Source organism: Amphiura filiformis, chromosome 4 (genome assembly GCF_039555335.1).
Source record: "Amphiura filiformis chromosome 4, Afil_fr2py, whole genome shotgun sequence".
NCBI lineage: Eukaryota > Metazoa > Echinodermata > Ophiuroidea > Amphilepidida > Amphiuridae > Amphiura > Amphiura filiformis.
Genome location: NC_092631.1, coordinates 41,081,658 through 41,102,663, shown reverse-complemented (window position 1 = coordinate 41,102,663; position 21,006 = coordinate 41,081,658). Strand labels below are relative to the sequence as shown.

The window sequence follows — 21,006 nt, the reverse complement described above, 5'->3', positions numbered from 1 at the left end:
TTTGTCCCCTAAAAATTCTCCAATGCAAAATTTTAAAATGTCTGCCATTGGATTTAGCTCCTTTTTGGAACAAAAAAATATATTTTCTTTTATATTTATTGTTTTCGTCTTCGCACGTGGGAGGTTAAAGAGATTTGCAATTATTTTTTAAAGATATCCAAAGAATTGTTATAACTATACTAGTGGTCCAATGTTATCAGATTGGCAAGGTTACTGCTACTCTTACGAATATCTGCAATTGAATTTTACATAAAGAAGCCTTTGGATTTAGCGCCTTTTGAAACAAACGATTCATTTTGAGTGGTATTGTTTTACATTACCTACGAATACAATTTTGCATAGCACTAGATATATGTTTAAAAAATGGAAATCACTAATAAATGCGCGATTGATACAAGCTTTGATATGTCCAATATTGAAATGCATTGCATTCAGACATCTTTATTATTGTGTATAGCTGCCAGAAATTCTAAATGGCACAAAGATAAGTTCGGTAAAAATGTGCATTATCTCAGAATACTGTTAAAAGCCGTGTCATTTCCACAAACTGAGAGAATAGCAAACTATATTTAAGCAATAGGTGCAGGGTAATACACTCTTTAATACTACCAAGTTTCAATAGCATGTATTTAACCATTTCTGTGATATTAACAAAATAAGTAAGTATTCGTAGGTAGATTTCGGTAGCCGAATGTTGCCTACAAATACAATTTGACATCATGACCCTATTGTGAAACACCGCCATTCATGTCAATGCCCATATCTGTACATAAAGAAGGCCCGTACGTTCTCTATCAAATTATATGTCAATGAAAGTTGCGAATTCACATGCATGCCTGCCATGCAGAACTGAATACATTACGTTTGGGTTTTGGAAAGAACCTTCTGTTAAATCATGCATGACTCAATTACAAATCTCTAAATCCCTTTCTTCTTATCTATTGATATTTTGAATAGTGTTTATCTTTCCCTAATAGATTATGATACTAAATGAACAATCAGCTTGGACAGTTCGTACTAGGCCCTACATCTCATAGGACAATAAAGCTAGCGTCCTGATCGATTCTTCCTGCATATCAATGTGCTTCATTTACATTACATTACAGAGATCGGACACTAATCCCAACCATAACAAACCATGTAAACAATGATCACCTATATTACAGGTAATATTACAGGTCTATATAATACAGGATTTGATTAGTAAACTATGGTCTATTTGCAAGTATTATTTTGATTGAGCAGGAAATATGTGATATTATAGTTTTTTTAGTAGTCTAGTTGCCGGCGCGGCGTCAGGTATAGACGAATCCAAATACACGCATGCCTACACCTGACTAGCAGCCTTTAGTTGGGTTCCCGTCGGCTACAATGCATCCAAAATGTGAAATGATTCGGCATTGGCGGAAATTTTAAACTGCATTCCATCACCTGTTTTACACCTTCCGCGAAAACACAGGTAGACAAAAGAATGACAACACAATACAGTTCCAACAGTTATGCAAATAAAAGCCGCCTTACACCTAGGGAAGGTCGAGGAGGGTTAATAGAATAATACAATAGAGATAATTCCGCAGGTACTAGTAATCCCATCGCATCTATTCATAGATGTACAAATGGATGAACAAAAGGACTATCACGGTATGAATAGATGCGACAGGATTACCTCTATTGTATATTATTATTCTATCAACCCTCCTCGTCTTTGCATCTTCTCCAGGTGTTAGGCGGCTTTTATTTGCACAATCGGGCGCTCAAAACCCCAGGTTGGTGCTAGCGGGAAACCAAAGATGGCCGACCAAATCCTGACCATGACTTGGCTCGTTGGATTCGTCTATACATAGAATGGTTTTTTTATGATGATGACATGGACGTACTGATCATTATGCATGATGCAAACTCATAGGTGTTGTGCGTTTGGCAATTTGGGAGGGGGGGTTCAAAATGACCCCATAGGATTATAAAATCAAAATTTCGAATTGCTCAAATACCTCTTTCAAATATATCAAATTATTTACATAAATAAACAAAAATAAATCAATTAATTAATTAATTTTTAATTAATTAATTAATTAATTAATTAACGAAAACAAATTTTAGCGTAGCATTAAAATCATAAATATAACCATTGCTGGCAGGAGGACTCGAACCAACGATATTGATATCAGCAGTGTGATGCTCTACCATTGAGCTATGACAGCATCTAGTGATGAGTGTCGAGTTTTTAGCTTATACAGTGTTTGTCTGTGATAATGCCGCCTCGTGAAAGAAATAAATATAAAATCTCAATTTTTAATTTAAATTTATTTGATAATTTTCTAACCTATATTTTCTTTAGAGCAGGGACAAACATTTCCCCTTTTATCCAATTTTACCGCTATATAAGAATCTACTTCTTTTATTACTGATTTAATTCCGCGATTTGTTCCATTAAGCAATATCAAAGATTAATGTCACACATCTCACAACATATATTTAGTACGCTTAGTGGTCTTGCACAGTGCTGTTTAACCGGGAGGTACCAAGATCGATTCCCACCTCTGCCTGCATTTTTTTTAAAGACTGGGAAATAATAACCTGGCATTCGCCGCTGACATTCGTACTGCAGAAGCTGAGTTATAACTTGTTAAACTTTGCTCCTTCCGTAAAAGGGTACATTATTTTGGCACTACATTAGTTCTTTTTTTTCTTCACATTGCTAAATATCAAATGGTCATAATTGGCGGTCACTTCAAATCATACCCAACTGAACGAGGGTCAGGAATGTCCTCTCATTGTTAATTGTTGGTTAACCCACCACTTGAGAATAAAGGACTATGAATAGGTGCAACAGGATTACCTACGGGATTATCTCAAGGATATAATTATGTTCTCCCATCTTTTCTTACATCTTCTCTGATATGTGCTAGTGTCAATGGTTATTGTTAAAAGGCAATAAGATGTGTAATTGCAATATTTCCTCTGAATAGGAAAGACTCTATACATCGAGTTATGTATGCTGGTGGTTCGCAATACTGTTATTTAAGAGAAGGTATATTCCAAATCCAAATCGAAATGTACGGCTTAATTGTTGAAATATGTACTGAAATAGACGACGGTCTGCTCATTTGAAAGAAAATCAGATTCGATGAAGATTAGAAGTGGATAAATACTTGGATATGTCAGCTGTCATGTGTGCTTCATTTTAAACGTTTACCGACCTTCTGGTTTCTGAGTAATTTGTGTCCAAATTGAATTATTCGGAGGTAACTTTTGACGTTTTTGCTAAGGTTACCTACGTCTCATGATCTAGACAACACAGTGATGTACCCTGGTATAAAGCTAATTGTAGTTGCCCTCAAACGAAAGGCTACAAGACGTAACTGACTCCAAGATGGACTTCACAAGTCTTTTTTTCTTACTTCAATCCTCATTCAACCGCTGTGAACCGACATTATCAATACATGATAGGGTCTCTAGTATCAATAAACGCAGATAAAGAAAATAATACATTCAAAGTGCTTTATAAACTGAAGATTTGATCGCGATATCCACCAAATGTCTAATTCTTACCTACAAATACTGAAATGTTACTTACGAATACAGCATAATACATCACATGTGTAATGAAGTGTCCCTACCAATGGAAATTAATTGTCAACAACTTTAAGCGGTACCCCAGACAATATTATTACCCATATACGGATTCATTCAGCAATTATTTATTATGTAAATTTGCTGTTTAACTCTTTGTATATTAAGATGAAGTGTTCAAAATCTTGCTAAAAGCATCAAAATTTTTTGATCTAAGGTAATAACATTTATTCATTTGGACGTACCATCTGAAACAGATCTAAAAACTACCATTGTATTCATTGTGCTCAATATAGATATTGTTAAATCGATCATGTTACCTACGAATATCCGGGTTTCTTCACCTATCATTTTATAAAGCGTTAGGTGTATGCGTATAGTTCATAATATTCCTGAAAACAGATATCCCACTCTTTCTTATGCAATATGTAAATTGATGCATACTCATTTGATAAATAAAATACAGAAACTGACCCTAACTTCGTTTTCAAAAATAAACTAGCATAAATTGAATCAGATCATATTGGTCGCGTTATAAAAATGACAACAAATATTTTCTGGTTGAGCTAGCATTTTCCTGACACCCTGTGGTCTACTTTACATGAAAAAAGCATTAATTTGTTTTAGGTGGATTCGTATTGCGATAGTGAAAATATCCTTGTGGTTTTCGTAGGTAACATTGGGTTATGGTGTCACATTTACTATCACACGTCCTGGATTTATTTTTCAAGATTAGTAATGGCACTTTCGGTTCCAACATGTCTTCAATCAATGGGCAAAACGAAAAAAATGTGGAGACATTTTTATTTTGGACTTTCATTTTTGGCACTTTTGGTTGGATTCGACAATATACACTTCAGAGTCATGGATTCCTAAAAAGTGTAAACCAAAAGTGCATGATATACTTGGACTATATGCAATATTCACGAGCAGAGAAGTCGAACAAAGTAGTCTAGATTTGAAAGCATTGATTTAGTTTGAAAGCATTGACTTGAGACTACGAAATAGCCATGGCTTATTTTACTGTGAAAATATATAGACCATCGAAATATTTCCACCGACATTACAATAGACACTTGACAGATTATATACTTGAGTGATATAATATAGTCGGGTATCTACAAGGTTTAAATGTGCACCCCCCCAGGACTCTACTAAACAAACTTTTTTAGCTTCCTATAACACATTCAAGATGTTAACAAAAAATATTTCCCGGCACTCAGGCCATATTCAAGGTTAAAGGTCAACACAGGGGTCAAATTTCGAAGTTGCTCAAATCTGGTTAACAATCATTGCAAGGATTCAGAAAAGGTATAGTTTGACCTACCTGCGACTTACCGTTCTTGAGTTATAAGCAAAAAGGTCAAGTTTTGAGCGGTGGTCAGTTTTTTTGGCCCAAATTTGACCTTTTTGCTTATAATTCAAGAACGGTATGTCGCAGGTAGGTCAAACTATACTTTTTTTATGAATCCTTGCAATGAGAGGAATAATTTGGTGTGCTTGTTAACCAGATTTGAGCAACTTTGAAATTTGACCCCTGTGTTGACCTTTAACCTTGAATATGGCCGGAGTGCCGGGAAATATTTTTTGTTAACATCTTGAATGTGTTACATGACCATAAAAGGAAGCTAAAAATGTTGGTTTGGTAGAGTCCTGGGGGGATGCACATTAAAACCTGGTAGATACCCGACTAATAGACACTTCAGTGATATAAACACTATTATTCACAACTATATGTATGTGCATATCGCATGACGGAAGATCAATATGATAGAAAGCTGGTTTAAATTGACTTTTATTCAATTTATTTATTAATTTGGGTATCGCATGATGTGATAGACCTAGACTTAGATTTAAAGAAAGAGGGAAAAAACAGAGGAGAGATCCGACAGGGAAAGGGGGTGTGTGTGTGTGTTAGGGGATAAGGGTAAGGGAGAAAGAGAAACGGAAGGGAGAGAGCATTGGAAGTGGGAAGGGAAGGACGGGGAGGTCGAGGAGAGCTCAAGCGTGGAGTGGAATAATAGGAAAGAGTCGATATCGAGTGTGGGGAGGGGGAGGGAGGAGGTTATATAGGTGGCGGAGGGAGCATAGGTAAGAGGTATGGGTTGTGCTTTCCGGGGAATAAACTAATTCATAATCAAATCATCTACATCATCATGTATCGTTTATATTTCTGACAAATATACACAACACCCCACCCCACCACCTCAATATATGCATATGATTTCTACATAATAGGCCTCGTAGAACTCGGGTGTAATTTTAAGGTGACATGAAAGTATGCCACCTACGGCAGAGAGCATCAACTGTCGCCCGCGTAGATTGATATCCGATAATGAAAATGTTAGCACAATAGGCTATTATATACGAATGGTTATAGGCCATTATACTTTTAGTTTAATATAGGGTCACTCCATATGAGGCGCCCCACCTGACCCCCTTAGATTTGCTTTATATTTTAGTCATATGTTGTACCTGTAAAAATATTAAAAACCTGCAAATTTGAGGTCTGTAGCTCTTACGGATTTTCTGTGGCAGCCATTTAAAGTTCGAGTAGTGGGGTCTAAATTTGGACCCAAAAGTTGCCCTAAATTTCATCTTTGGGAGTCTGTGCCTTCTTTATAAAAAAGAGATAGAGGTATGAAACTTTGTATACAGACTAACTACAGGCCTAATTTGTCCAAAAAAAAAAAAAAAAAAAAAAAAACATTTATGTAATTACGCGTTGTGTCACGGGGTCATTAAATATGCAAGAAAAAATGTAATGTTTTGTAAACTGGCAAGTTTAGCCCCCTAAATTTACATTTTTTGTCAGATTAATTATTTTTTGTTATCACTGATGCTATATATATGATAAATATAATGCATATCCAAAAAATTGAGGTTACAACCCATTTACATTTCGAACAGCGTCCTCACGTAGATGAAATTTATTGCAAATTCAACATTTTCAGGGGGCCCAAAGTCGATATGGTCCACCTTCAAAATTTATAAAACATCACTTTTATACTACTAGTCTTAAATTACAACTTTGCTAAATCCCAGTAATTGTACAGGTTGACTTCATATAAAACGACAAGCCCAAAGTTGACCATTTTCTTATGATTGCATGTACTGCAAATGTGCCGAATTTGGAAGGCTTAAAAGTCAAATTGGCCCCAATATTGAAAATAAAATGGAAATAAAAAGTAAATAGGGACAATAACTACGCATCTAGTCATATATTTTCAATATTGTGGCCATTTTGACTTCACTTATATATGAAGTGAGGAGTAATATACCTCTTAATATGCCCCTTTTTAAATCGAATATACCCCCTAATCTCCTTTAAAAAATTTATTTATTTATTTATTGATTGATTGATTGATTGATTGATTTTACATACCGTTGTTTAACGTTGTTTAAACCTACCTTGTAAGATGTTAGTGTTATGAATCTATATTGTCAAATATACAGTAGATCTAAAAATATTTGTGCCTTTATTCACCATTTAATTTAGAACTCGTATTGTTACGCCAGTTGTTATAAATATCCATGCTGATACTTTCTAATACCAAGAAGTTGATCCTCGTTTTGTTGGTGGCATACAGTGGAGTTTGGATTACATGTGGCAATTAATGCAACCAACTGATATTGCATCATTCAATAAAAACGCAACAAAGCCAAAAAGGTAAAGTAACAAAAAGTTGATAGATGTATTATAAAACCATGTAATATTTACAACATACACATTTTAAGAAAAACAAATACTAGCTGGGGAACGCGGGTGGATTTTCGATCCTGGTTTCCTATCACAGGGAGTTATATACCAAAATCTTCCCTGAAGTGTAGGGGAATACAACATAGGTGGACATCCTTGCCAACGTGAATGTTCTTGTGACCTTTGATCTCAAAAGCATCAACTTTGGTAAGGATGTCCACCTAGTTGTATTTTCCACTAGTCTGGTAGATATGGATTTTTTAATGACTGCCAAAGAGAGTTGCCAAATTGGCTATAACCAAACATTATATTTAGTTTAAGGTGTTAATGAGTACCACCAAAAAAACGTTGACAACGTAAAGAAAGCAGCAAGTTTAAAAAGCCCCACCTCGGCTCACTTTTTGAAACTTGGTGCTTTCTTTACGTTGTCAACGTTTTTTTGGTGGATTTTATTTCTATTTATGAATGTAGCCAAGCAGCTTTAAGTTTGGAAAGTCATCGGGTTACGAAGTACTCCATAAAACGAATAAAACGAAACATAGATGTTTGAAACTATATGTTATCCTTGTTTTATGACAGTAAATAATTTAATAAAACTTTATCAGCCGTTTATTTTTAAAACTTGCTGGTCACAGCTACCGCGTGACTGTAATGTTAATAGGGATACATATACATTTTAATAAAATTTATTCAAGGCAACTAAGAAAATGTAAATATGAACAACACATACCCAATGTTGACGATGCCAGCGAGACACAGAGTCAGTGCGATTTACTTCAAATTGAAGCTGAGAAATGCGTGTATATGTAGCAAGGCTTATACTACGGAAGCGTCTAAGTGCCACGACTTAGCAAGATAATTATGTTTTAATGATTGTAGTTTTTGTAGCCCTGCGGGGCAATCTAGTTGGATTTCGCTATTAAGCGGTGGTTGTTGGCGGTCTTTCGCGGTTTGTAGTTTTAATTTCCCTCATTCTTCATGCATGTCAACCATGATTGTGGTTTTGTAGATTTGCGGGGCAATCTAGTTGGATATCAACATTTCGCAGTTGATAGTTCTTTGTAGCCCTGCGCGGCAATCTAGTTGGATTTCCTATTAAGCGGCGGTTGTTGGCGGTCTTTCGCGGTTTGTAGTTTTAATTTCCCTCATTCTTCAAGCCCTGCTCTCTATCGGGGGTTCCGTGTGTCTGTGGTGGGGACACTCCCTCCTTTTAATAGGCATTTGGGTATTTTTGCCGCTTTGCTAATTTGCATTTACGTAACTATGACTTTAGTGGCCTTCCATATTTGGTTGTATCTTTTTGGATACGTTTTTGTCCATGCTGGCCTTCCATACTATAATAATTTTTCACACCTATAGAGTGTATGCAATAAACCAACCGGAACGGTATAACAATTGAAATGACAGTCATGTTGGAATACAGTTCTACGATAGCTGAAGATGACAAAGGGACAGGTCTCTAGATCGATTCAACAACCATTCATACATATCACATGTTTTGGGTGCACACCAGTAAATAGCTCCCATTGACTTTTTGTACAAACAGGGTCCAGGAAAACGTCATTTTCTTGACTCCAGAGCGACTCAGTTCTTCAAAACTTACCCTTTCTGCAAGTCAAAGGTCAGATGAAGTCATCTATTGTAGAAATTATATACGGAGTCCAGCATTTTTTTCCAGAAAAATGCCGACTAGATCACCCTATAGCCCATACAGCGTACGCCACCTTACAAATAGCTTGGTGTTTCTGAAATGTAACACATTTTGAAATTTTGGCCAAATTGTAATAAAAAGTCAGATCCTGCTCATTTTTCACAGACAATCTATTTCCCAGGCCTAAATGAGGATTAAATATGAATCAGGACCTAATAGTTGAGTTTTAAGCCTTTTCTAATGGATTTAATTCAGTCATATTGCACGTTTCCTCGTTTGAAACACTGATTTTTTTCTACCAGGGTGTAGGAGACTTGTATTTACTGGTGTGCACTCTTTTATTGTCCTATTATCATGCGAATCGCCCCGTGGTAGGACAGAACTAAAAATGAGAAAAATATTGGTAACATCTTGCTTTGATAAAACAAGTATTCCTGAAAACAATTGGTGTCAGTTCCAATTTACAATGTAACTATTATTTTAATGTAATGTTAAAGAGAAGTTTTGCACTGCAGCACTGACAAGAACATTTAGTGGTAGTTCTTCATTTTATCATTAAATAGGCCTAATTACACACTTATAGCGTGCGTGTTTTGGCGCAACGTCAGCCTTCTATTCTTCAAATTTTTTCACAGGAAGATGGCGAATTTCATCATTCGATTGGTTCGAGTTGTATTTTTTCCTGAATGTATTTTAATGCTTTCTCTCCCCCACCAGCTCCAAGTACTGATAAAATACAAAAAACTGAAAAAGAAAGAAAGAAGAAGAAAAAGAAGAAGAAAAAAGATGTGGACACCGTCAGTTCCCCGTGTATTATCCGCCGGCGCCATTATCACGTGACTGTAGAAAAATACTGCTGCCACCAGATATAGGCTAAGTAAAACAGCGTATTACTATCAAGACTTATGTTTGAAGTGTCTGACGTCATCTGTCAAAGTTGTTGATTGATGACTTGCAAAACTCGGCGGTAAACCGGGCCATGATTTTAAGCTTATTGTTAATCTTGCACCTTCAAACATACAAACCATATCAAAAGTTAGGTCTTTATAGTAGGAAACCTTTTTGGGCGAAGGCACCATGTCAACAATGCCTAGAAAAGTTGCATTTTGCCTTGTAAAAGTACGTAATTTTTCGGCACTTTCTGGTATACAGGTCGATTCGGCCAAATCAATTCGTCCACAGTTGACTTGGCCATATGCCAATTCATGCATTTGGCCCCAAGCTAAGTCAGCCACAAACCAATTCGATATTGACCAAAAGGGATAAACGATTTAATATGTTAATGAATATATGTGACCGTCCATCTCTAAACAGCTGTAAAGTCGGCTCGCGGTCAATTTTGTTTTATTTCGTGTTTAGAAAATATATCATAAGCTTTAAAATGAAAAATCATTTGACTCCAAACGATATCCAGAAGTAAAAAAAATAGAGGGTTAAGTGCACAACGTACAAAAAAGTGACTATATCTCATTAACCGATGATCCTACAAATATGCGACCACTGACTTTTTTTTCCCTTATGACCAGAGGAAAAATTCGACATATGGCACGACTCGAGGATATTTGGTTAAAAAGATAGAGGGTTAAGTGCACAAAATTAAAAAAAAGTGACTGTATCTCATTAACCAATGATCCTACAGATATGCGACCACTGACTTTTCTGTTCCTATGACCAGAGGAAAAATTTGACATATGGCACGACTCTCTAGGATATTTGGTTAAAAAAAAAAGTGAGTATATCTTATTAACCAATGATCCTACAGATATGCGACCACTGACTTTTTTTTTGTTCCTTATGACCAAGGGGAAAGTTTGACATATCTCACGACTCTGTAGGAAATGATGTACATCATCATCATCATACATCATCATTTTATTTTCATTCAAATCAACATACAAAATATAAAAGACACAACATTTGAATGAGGAGATGCTCCAAAGGCCTGAAGCGAGCACCCCCTTACACTGCCTTAAGTTACAACATACAATTACACAAAGTTAACAAATAAAAGAAAACAGAAAGAGGAGAAGAACATGCAAAGAAAGACTCCAATATAAATATTTATAACATTTCATATAGACATTCCACAGTCCACACAATAAATTGATAGTTGGAGTGGAGATGGGGGGAGGGGTGAGGTCATTAAATAATCCCTAAATATTTAATCTAATTTTTTATTAGACTTTTCTTTATTTGTAACTTAAACTGGTTTACTGATTTTGCCATCTTTATATATTTATCAGTAATATTCCATTTCCTAGGACCGGAAGCCCGTGTTGTGAGGGCCACAAACTGCGGCTACGTACAGATACGCGAACGCTGACTTGTTTTGTTATTTATGACCAGAGGAAAAGTTCGACATATCGCACGACTCTTTAGGATATTTGGTTTAAAAAATAGAGGGTTATTATTGCACAAAGTACAACGAATTGGTTTGTGACCGAATGCAAGACATCAATTCATCTAAATATACAGATTTGGTGTAAAAACAACGGTTATGGAGAAAATCACGAAATAGTTAAATTTGGCCAACTTTTTTGTACATCAATATACAGGGTTCGAATTGGCATGTGGGCGATTTGGTTTGGCGCTGAATTGACGAATAGTATCGATATCGATATTGATATTTTTACAGAGCACGTGATATTTCGATATGATGATTCGAATTGTCACGTGATCGTCAAACCTGTACTAAAGAACTGACACAAAAAATAATATCATAATAGCACTGGATGATTAAAATTGTGTTATCCTTGATTAATGACAATAAAATTATTGTTTAATAAAATATTGAAAAAATAAGTTGGTCATCGGATTTCGAACTCGAGTCCCCGGATTAGGAGTTCAATGCCTTAACCATTACACCACGAGACTCGGCTGCGAAATAGCGTGTCGATGTACAATATTTATTATATGAATTGATGTGTCGTCCGAAAAGAACAACAGAATTGTGAAAAACTTGATTTTTTGGCGAATGGGGTTCGGAATTTGTATGTACGGTATTTCAGAAATTGCTAGGGTATAATTGGAAGTGAATCTGAAAAAGTAGTGTGAAGGTGATAACCAGGTAGACCTGTAGCAGTGTCTAAAAAATTCTGGATCAGTATAATTTGCAAACCATGATGCAGTCATGTCTACAGTAGAATTCATCTCGACCTTTGCAGGACTTAACCCCATTAAAAGCTATTAAACCAAGATAACACTCATTGAAACAGCTCAACTGATTAAATCGGATCTTCTCTGGTTGTGCACAAGTGACTGTTTTCATGTGCGATATCGCAATAAAGCTGGTATTCATAGCTTCAGTTGGGTAACCGATTATAAAGGAAACGAAAGGAAACAATGTTATGTGTGGCTTTGTTCACGAAATCAGACAATGGCGTGCTTTTTGTAAACCAGCATTCTTGAAAATGAGCAACATAATGATTTTTGACTTAACACGGTTTGGAAATAATTTCTTCATATTTTTGGTGTTATCTGTCGTTTACATGTCCTTCCTAAAACACAAAAGTACGACCCTCTCCAAACACCTAAATTAGCTAAAAATTTAGGACATGTTACAAAACTATATTGTCTAGAATTTTAGAAGAGTACTTTTAATATTGGCCTGTTATTTTTCACACAGCGACGTTAACTAGGCAATGTACTATTACCTATAACATTAACTAAAACACCAAAGTACGAATATTTCCAAACATCTAAATTAGCTAAAAATTTAGGACATGTTAAAAACTATATTTTCTAGAACTTTAGAAGAGTACTTTTAATATTGGCCGGTTATTTTTCACACAGCGACGTTAACTAGTCATATCCCCATACTGTTAACGTAGGGCTATTTGTAAAGGTCACGCGTCAATGGGAAAGAGCACTGTGTATTGTGTATAGGAAAACGGACAGTAACTGCAGTATGCTAATTTTCGCTATGAAATACCGCGTGAAATGGAAGCAAAAATATTTGTTTATTACGAACAATGATTGACTGTAGGATTGGTGGCCCTTTTTGAATTAATGAGTTGTCAAGATATTACACCTGGGACTGTAAATAACATTTAGCATGGTTTTAGATACATTTTGTACCCAGCGAAAAATAACATCGAACAATAGAAGTCAAGTGTTTTAATGTTAGCTGTAAATATAGTCTCGCGGGAGCATCTGTTATTAGTCTTCTTTATCAGTTTTTTTTTAATCTTGGTGGTCACGGCTACCGCGTGACTCTAATAGCTGTAAATATAGTCTCGCGGGAGCATCTGTTATTAGTCTTCTTTATCAGTCTTTTTTTACAAAACTTGCTGGTCACGGCTACCGCGTGACTCTAATGTACTTTTTATTGGTTTGGATAGCCAGGAGTGTATTAGAATCTGCCAGGTGAAAATTGCTCAGGATGTGGTCTAATCTCCCCGAGTATAACCTAAAATGTCAAGGATATTTTTTCGCATTTATTCCAGAACTCCCACAATAGGTGGCGGGCTTTTCGCTATCGATAAATCATTTTGGAATAAACTTGGAGCATTTGATGACGGATTCAAGATCTGGGGTGGTGATAATCTGGAACTTTCATTCAAGGTAAAATGTAGTCCTGCTTTCCCATGACCGTTAGGTCGCTGGGAAGCCAGGAAGTCAGCCACAGCAGAGCGCCAGATGAGTTGATTGTCAATGAGGCGAATGTCTGTTAACTAGTGCTAACGGTGCAAATCCACTGGTTTGTATAAATAACATCTTATCAAAGACCACTCTGCGCGGCTTTTCACAATTCTAGAGGTCGTAAGAGAAGATTACAGACCGACATGACAACCTGAAGATATGTAGTGACAAGCCTCTGGAACACCTGCACCCCAGCAGAGATTCCTAGTGGCAAGCTAGAGATCTTATTGTCAATTATTTTGTGATCTCTCTATGAGAAGCTTAGCATCCACGATTCGGCGGAAGTACTTCATTTAATAAAAGAGGTGTAATGGATTTTTTTATTTTGCTTGTTTACAAAATTAACTGATATCATTCACTAGATATTTTGTGCGGTTTTGTATTATTCTAATTACCTCGTCAATTTTTACATTTTGCATAGACTTGGATGTGTGGCGGTTCAATGGAGATCATGCCTTGTTCACACGTGGGTCATATCTCTCGTGCTAGAGCAACATATCCGTTTTTTGCTGATAACCAAAAACGTTTAGCCGAAGTATGGATAGATGGCCAGTACAAAGAATTCTTCTACTTTTACAATCCGAAAATGAAAGAAGCTGACGCTGGTGATGTGACGGACAGACTAGCTCTACGAAAGCGGCTGAATTGTAAGTCGTTTGGATGGTATATAGAGAATGTTTTTCCATGGAGCAGTTTACCAAGCAGTTTAAATAAAGGTGTAGTATTTGGCCAGGTAAGTGTGAAAGGTTTTCGACCATGAAAGTATTACTAAGGTAGCTGAGAAGTCATCCTTTGCACACACCCACAAGAACTTAACCAACCAAACCAACGTTGTATGTTCCTTTTATGATCCTAGGACACAAGCAGGACGTTATCAAAAATAAAAAGTGGTCCCAATGCATGTATTCAAGATGGAAGCCAACAACGGGGTCAAATTTGAAAAACGTCCAAATGTTATCAAAACCTACATCATTGGTTTAATCTAATCATGAGTATTCAGAAAATGTATAGTTTTAGCAATCTAGGATGTACCGTTCATGGGTTATGACGGAAAATATCAAATTGAGGTCAGGTCAAATGTTGGGCTCCACACGGGTCAAACGTAAAAACTACTCCGATTTTGCTCAAAATAGTTTTAAAATTGTTCGAGTTGTTATTACATCTCAAAATTAGATAGATTGCACTGTCTCAGATGCTTCCGTACCTAAGTAACACATAAAAATGGTTAAATAATAGACCAACCCCTATTGATCTCCTGTGCACCTTGACCTATATACCTTGTTTTGAGATGCAATGACAACTAGAGATAACTGTTGTCTAAGACCACGAACCACAGAGGAGTAAGATAGACAGAGCGCGTACCACCAGTCAAAGTCCCCGTGTATTGTATGCTACCAGTTCTCGCATATTCATGAGGGCCGATTGTTCGATCGTGCTGTGTCTAACAATCACGCCAGCGCTGCGTGCCTTCGCGTATACGCGATAGAGCGTTGCGTGTTTTCGCTATTACGCAATAGACCATGAAAATACGCGGTAATTGCGTAGCAGTCTCGCCTGTCGCATTTCATGGAACAATCGGCCCTCATTATCGGACGAGGCGGAGACTTTGACTGGTGGTACGCGCTCTGTCTATCTTACTCCTCTGTGCCACGAACACAGCCGTTGTGTGACCCTTAATGACCTTTGACCTCCAAATCTCTAGACACCCCATAGACATTGGCTAATGTCGATACATTGCATCACTCTACTATATGTTATTTGTGCCAGAAGACGCATTTTGAAGGAATTTCGATTCAAACCGGAAGTGACCCTTTATTTACCTTTTGATACCAGATAAAACAATTATATACATATACATTGGGGAACAACATACTGTCACTGTGCTATAAATTTTTGACGGTATTTCGATTTAGACCGGAAGTGACCCGTTAATGACCCTTGACTCCAAATGAAAAAATACCACGTATACATTGGGTAATAATAATTAATGTGTAAACATACCGTCACTGTGCTATGTTTTTTCTTGGCTCAGCCTGAATGAATTTCGTTTTTTTAATTAATATCGTTTTATGCCTGAAGTGATCCCTTACTGACCTTTGCCCCAAATATTTGTATGATGCATAGACACCGGGTAGATGGATGAATGTTTCTAATAGGCGCCGAGCAGTCACCGGGTGGTTACCGATGGTCACCGGATGCCTTTAACAATAAAGTCACCGGGTGACCACCCGATGCCTTCTAATTTGCATATGAAATGTTATATCATTTTACACCCAGTGGTCATCCGATGCCTGATTTTATTTTGCTATGGGGGTCCTACTGGTCGTAATTAAATATAATATACCATACTCACTAAATTGATACGAGCTACAGTAAAGTAATTGATTCAATAAATGTTTTGATTCAATAAATGTCTTTTTTTTATAGGTAACACATCTGGCAAGTCAACTATGTTTAGCTACATATAATGCCGTGAACAAAACAAAGCAACCTGACAATGCGCTTAAAACGTTGACTTGTATCGTACCGAATGTCGATCAGGTAAAAATCATTAGATGTTTTATATTTGTCATAACCAAACTTATATATACAACGTTAATATTACCACGAAAGGTGTCAAAGGGGACTTTCAAATCATTTTACATGAAACGGAAACGGATTCGTGGGCCCTGACAAACTCCACATCTCTTCTGCCATACCTTACGACCGACAATAGTATTCCAGTGTGTCCCTTACGTTTTCTACGTTTAAAGGGATCGAATTATTTACTTGCCGTTTTTCAGAAAACGGTGAAAGGTAGCTGAAACTCAATGTACAATGTTTGTAGAGAATATGGTTTTATAACATAATCCCAGCACCTTAACCGGGGTAGGACCCGCCATCCATCAAAGATGACTATAGAAGGGGGAGGGTGGTAAGGTCCACCATGGGATGCTGCAGTAAAATCAATGATTTTCATTTCTAATCTAATCTATCTAACCTAAACAAGCATTTATTAGCGCTCTACAAAGAACACAGTGCTTTACAATGAACATGATGAAAAACATATAATACAACAGGAAAATACAAATCAATGCACAAAAAAAAGTGAGCAACAAAAAATCAACATGGGAATAAAAATGTTTTCAAGATACGCTTGAAGCAAGAAACACGTTGTTCCAAATGCGAGGAGCACCGACAGCAAAGGAAGAATCACCCGCTTTTTTGTGAGATCTCAGAGTGGACAGGCGGGTGCAGTCGGCGTGAGAGCGGAGTCGGTGTCTAGCACCAAGGGGACCATTACTTCTTTGTAAACAGATAAGCTTTTCCAAATAGGAAGCAGCTTCACCATAAAGACATGTGTACATATACACCAGGATCTTGTACTGAATTCGTTCATTAACAGGGAGCCGATGTAATTCTTGCAACAGGCCGGCAGAGGGCTGGTCTCGGTCACAACTAAAAACTAACCGTCCGGCCTTGTTTTGGAGACGCTGTAAACGCTTAAGATCTACTGCACGTGCGCCCAGCAACAGAGAGTTTGCGTAATCAAGGCGTGAGAGGACCAGCCCCCAAACAGCATTGTGGCAAGCTTCACGGGTAATAAAGCAACGAATCCTCCAAGGTTCCTTATAATATGAAAATTTACAGATCAACAGAGGGAGCTGATTTGGTCAGACATGTTGAGTGGAGAATCAAGAAAAATATCCAGGTTCTTAGCTGTTGCAAAGGGATAAATGCAGACATCGCCAAGTCTGAGCTCTAAATTGATAAGAGACCCGGGCAAGAGTTGGCAAAATACGGTTGCTAGCAAAAACAATTAACTCGGTCTTGGCTTGATTGAGTTGGAGTGTATTAGCAACCATCCAATCATTGATCTTTGAGATACAAGAGGTCAAGCTAGTTAGGGCTCGCTGACAGTCACCCTGGATCTTTGGATCAAATTCAAGGTATAGCTGTATGTCGTCAGCATACACATGACACATAATACCGTGTCACGTATGATATCCCCAACAGGGGTAGTATACAACGTAAACCCCAGTGGGCCGATAATGGAACCCTGAGGAAGATAATATTTCAGCATGTGATCTCTGGTGGTACGATCACATATAAAAGATGTAAACCAACGATTTACTGTACGCTGTTGTAAAATTATTACAAAATAATTTATTACTAGAGCTACTCTTGTTAGTTATGTTGAAACAGTCATTTCCTTTTATATTTAAGAGAAAATTCGGTGAAAATCGCAGGTATGTAAAATTTTTAGCTGAAAATCAATTTTGCCTATACTTTTGTACATAGCCAGAATTTCCCGAATTTTCATGGGTGTGCTCACATTATGACGTCATAGCGATATTATGGTATCACTGGACAGAGAGAAGACCCTTAGCTATGCGTTGGTACCACATATAACGGTGTGTAACGTTTATAATTGAAAATTAGGGGGTTGCAACCTATTTATTTTATTTTTATTTTATTTATCATTCTTATTTCTATTTTTATTTTTATTAAGGGAGTGTTCAGAAATACATTGGTGGTGCTAGGCAAGTACTAAAACATTTTGAGGTGTCAAAACCTTTTTGACCCTTCATTCACTGATCAAAAAGACCCTCCCCGCCCATTTAACAAAGTGAAAACCATTTTGACCTTATTTGGGTGAAAACAGCAATAATATTTAACATAATGTGTCCATGTCACGGATGCCAATTTATTCATAAAAAACAAAATATTTTGTATAGTCACCACCAGCTTCTATTGTTATGCACAGTCGCGCTAATTTTCGAAATTAATTTTGCGTTTCAAACTAAAAAAGATATTTCCCACCTCTGTAAGGCACATCGTGTGGGTCTTTGTATTATTAGTTTGTCAGCATATATGTTTTGCTAAAATATCTAACCAGTACTTCATTTCAATTATATATAGCGACCTCAGCATTACTAGTCACCGCGCTCTACCACTTAGCTATGACAGCATCTAGTGACGAGGATTGAGTTTTAGACCTATGCAGTGTTCGTCTGTGACATACCGCAAACTTGAGGGCGATCGCCCGTTTTTTTAACGGTGATTCAATTACTTATGTATATTATATATAAACATCTCAAAAAAAGTAACTAACCCCCTTTAAATAATGACCATTATTCAAATACTGGTGATTGTGTTACAAATTGCAGCAATTACTAAATATTGACGTCACAGCGTACATTTAAATCAATGTAACCCAAGATTTGAAAGTTGCAATAAATTGTATTGATTTTGTATTCAGTGTACTATGGAAGGAAATCTGCGTAATGATACCTGAGTGTTTTTATAGGGTAAAAATGTGTATGTAAGTGCAACTTTCAAATCTGGACCTCACTACATTAAATTGACCGGTATTTTATTTTTCTGGGCTATCGTATCAATTGATGTGTCAAAATGCGCAGAAATAAATTCTGCTTCCAACGCAATTTACATATTTGTAATACAATAGCCCATTTTTGAATAATGGCCATTATTTAAGGGGGGTTAGTTACTTTTTTTAAATGTTTATACTTCTATATTTTATATATATATCATATTATTTTATGACGAAACAAATAACCACTTATATGGTATTTTGCATTGACAGCTCTGGTCATTAAAACAGCATGGAGAAATGAAACATAATGACCTGTGCCTAGATAGTACATCTCAGTATGCACTAGTGAATAGGTGTAACTATGGTGTGGCGCAACATCAATGGACCTACGATAATAAGGTACCAACATTTAGCCTTAGAAAGCTTAAAAGTCATGAAGGCTCCAGTTCTACTTGATTAAGCATAGTTTGTCTGATCGAAACGTCGTGTTTATTTTTTGTTATTTTCCTTCTGTCTGGTGTTTCTGCCAAGTTAACAGGTTAGGATAACTGAGTTTCCTTAGATTATATACTTATTCCATCGCGTTTAAAATATACCGCATAACGCAATTTAGGAGACACACAAATTTCATTTCCCGACTAGAATCCTTAGGTTGACACATTATGAATTAATTTTACCTTACTGTTTGCTTAATTAGCTTAGATTATTGTTATTGTTTTTAAGATTCTTGACAAAATAAAAAAATATGGTCAAAGTCACCAAAGAAAAGTGTTAGATCCAACTTGATTTACACTTTTCAAATACCAAACTTTATTTGAAACACTAATTCTTTTCAATTTTGCCTAATTTTTATAGGCAGTTACTTGGGTCCACCAAAAGGCTCGTGATCTTTTCACAAATCAAATGGGACAGCCCAAATAAATAAATAAATAAATAAATAAATAAATAAATAAATAAATACGCAAGGACTGTATTAATTTAAACTGGGCCTGTGTTCTGAGAATCTTAGTTCATCTTCACATTTTTGTAATAGTAACATAATGTACTGAACAATACTTCCTGATGCGGATTGCCGAATAAATACTATCTCAGCGCACATATTTATTATGACATTCGTCCCCATTACACTTAAGGTTATTAATTATTTTAAACTGTTGTGATTTGGTAGTTCACAGCATCTTACGAATGGTAGTGAGCTTTGGCAAAAACTGCATTGCTCAATTAATAGCGAGCGTGTAGAAGAATTAAAATATCACAGATATACTTTTATAAATGTTGCGGTTCTTGAGTTACGTTGTAAAGAGAGCCGAAACAACAACACTTTTGTAAAATGTACATAACTAATTAACAGCAATAAATTAAGCAAGTTTGCAAAGTATACGATTTGTAAAATGAACTTTTGCAAAACATCAAGGTGTTAATTTTCAATAATATATGGACCTAGATAAAGAAAATCGATTTTAAGGTTGCTTCGACCAACAATACCTCGTCTACCCTTAATGGATTGATTCATAAACGTTTATGGTACAAGACTTTCTTACAAAAAAAAGAAACGTTTTTTTTTCTTCAAATATCATAAAATAACAACAATGACTTTAGAATGACTACCGCCAATTGTGTAACAACGACGCACAATTACTGTTGCCTACGGAGGGCGTAGGTGTCGACTGTCCTGAAAGGTGTTTTTTTTTCTCCTTTTTTATTCAGACACAGCAAATAAGCCAGAATGATTGGTGTTTAGATTTTAATGGATCGCAAGATAGCGTGGTTTATTTAAACAAATGTAACCAAACATCAGAAACACAAAGATGGGTTATGGACATGCGACAATGGGATATTCCGCCATTAGATGACCAATTAGCACCTTGACAGCATGACACGTGACCCATCATCCAGTTAGAGGGTAATGGTATATCTTGTCATCAGATAACAAATCTAATACACAGATATATGCTTGGCACACTAAAGAAAATATCTTCTGTCAGAATGACGAATCCACGTCTTAAACGTTACACAAAGCGATGGCAGGAGAAAAACTGTTTCAAGTCAACATAAATTTTAAAGGGCAGGTCTATAGCAAAAACAACATCATATCATTGGCAAGCTAATATCATAAGGTCAATG

At 36.4% G+C, this 21,006-nt stretch overlaps 2 long non-coding RNA genes across 2 annotated transcripts in view; both read left to right on the top strand.

The window, feature by feature from the left end:
- LOC140149834 (uncharacterized) overlaps positions 1-14,200 on the top strand; it is a 51,839-nt gene extending 37,639 nt beyond the window's left edge. The window contains exons 2-4 of the long non-coding RNA XR_011858747.1: positions 7,073-7,243; positions 13,370-13,487; positions 13,987-14,200. This is a non-coding gene — a long non-coding RNA (uncharacterized lncRNA). The remainder of the gene's footprint in view (positions 1-7,072; positions 7,244-13,369; positions 13,488-13,986) is intronic.
- A 1,807-nt stretch (positions 14,201-16,007) lies between these two features.
- On the top strand, positions 16,008-20,780 carry LOC140149833 (uncharacterized). Its single transcript, XR_011858746.1, has 3 exons — positions 16,008-16,106; positions 19,153-19,281; positions 20,590-20,780. It is a non-coding gene; the product is annotated as an uncharacterized lncRNA (long non-coding RNA).
- The last annotated feature ends 226 nt before the right edge of the window (positions 20,781-21,006 follow it).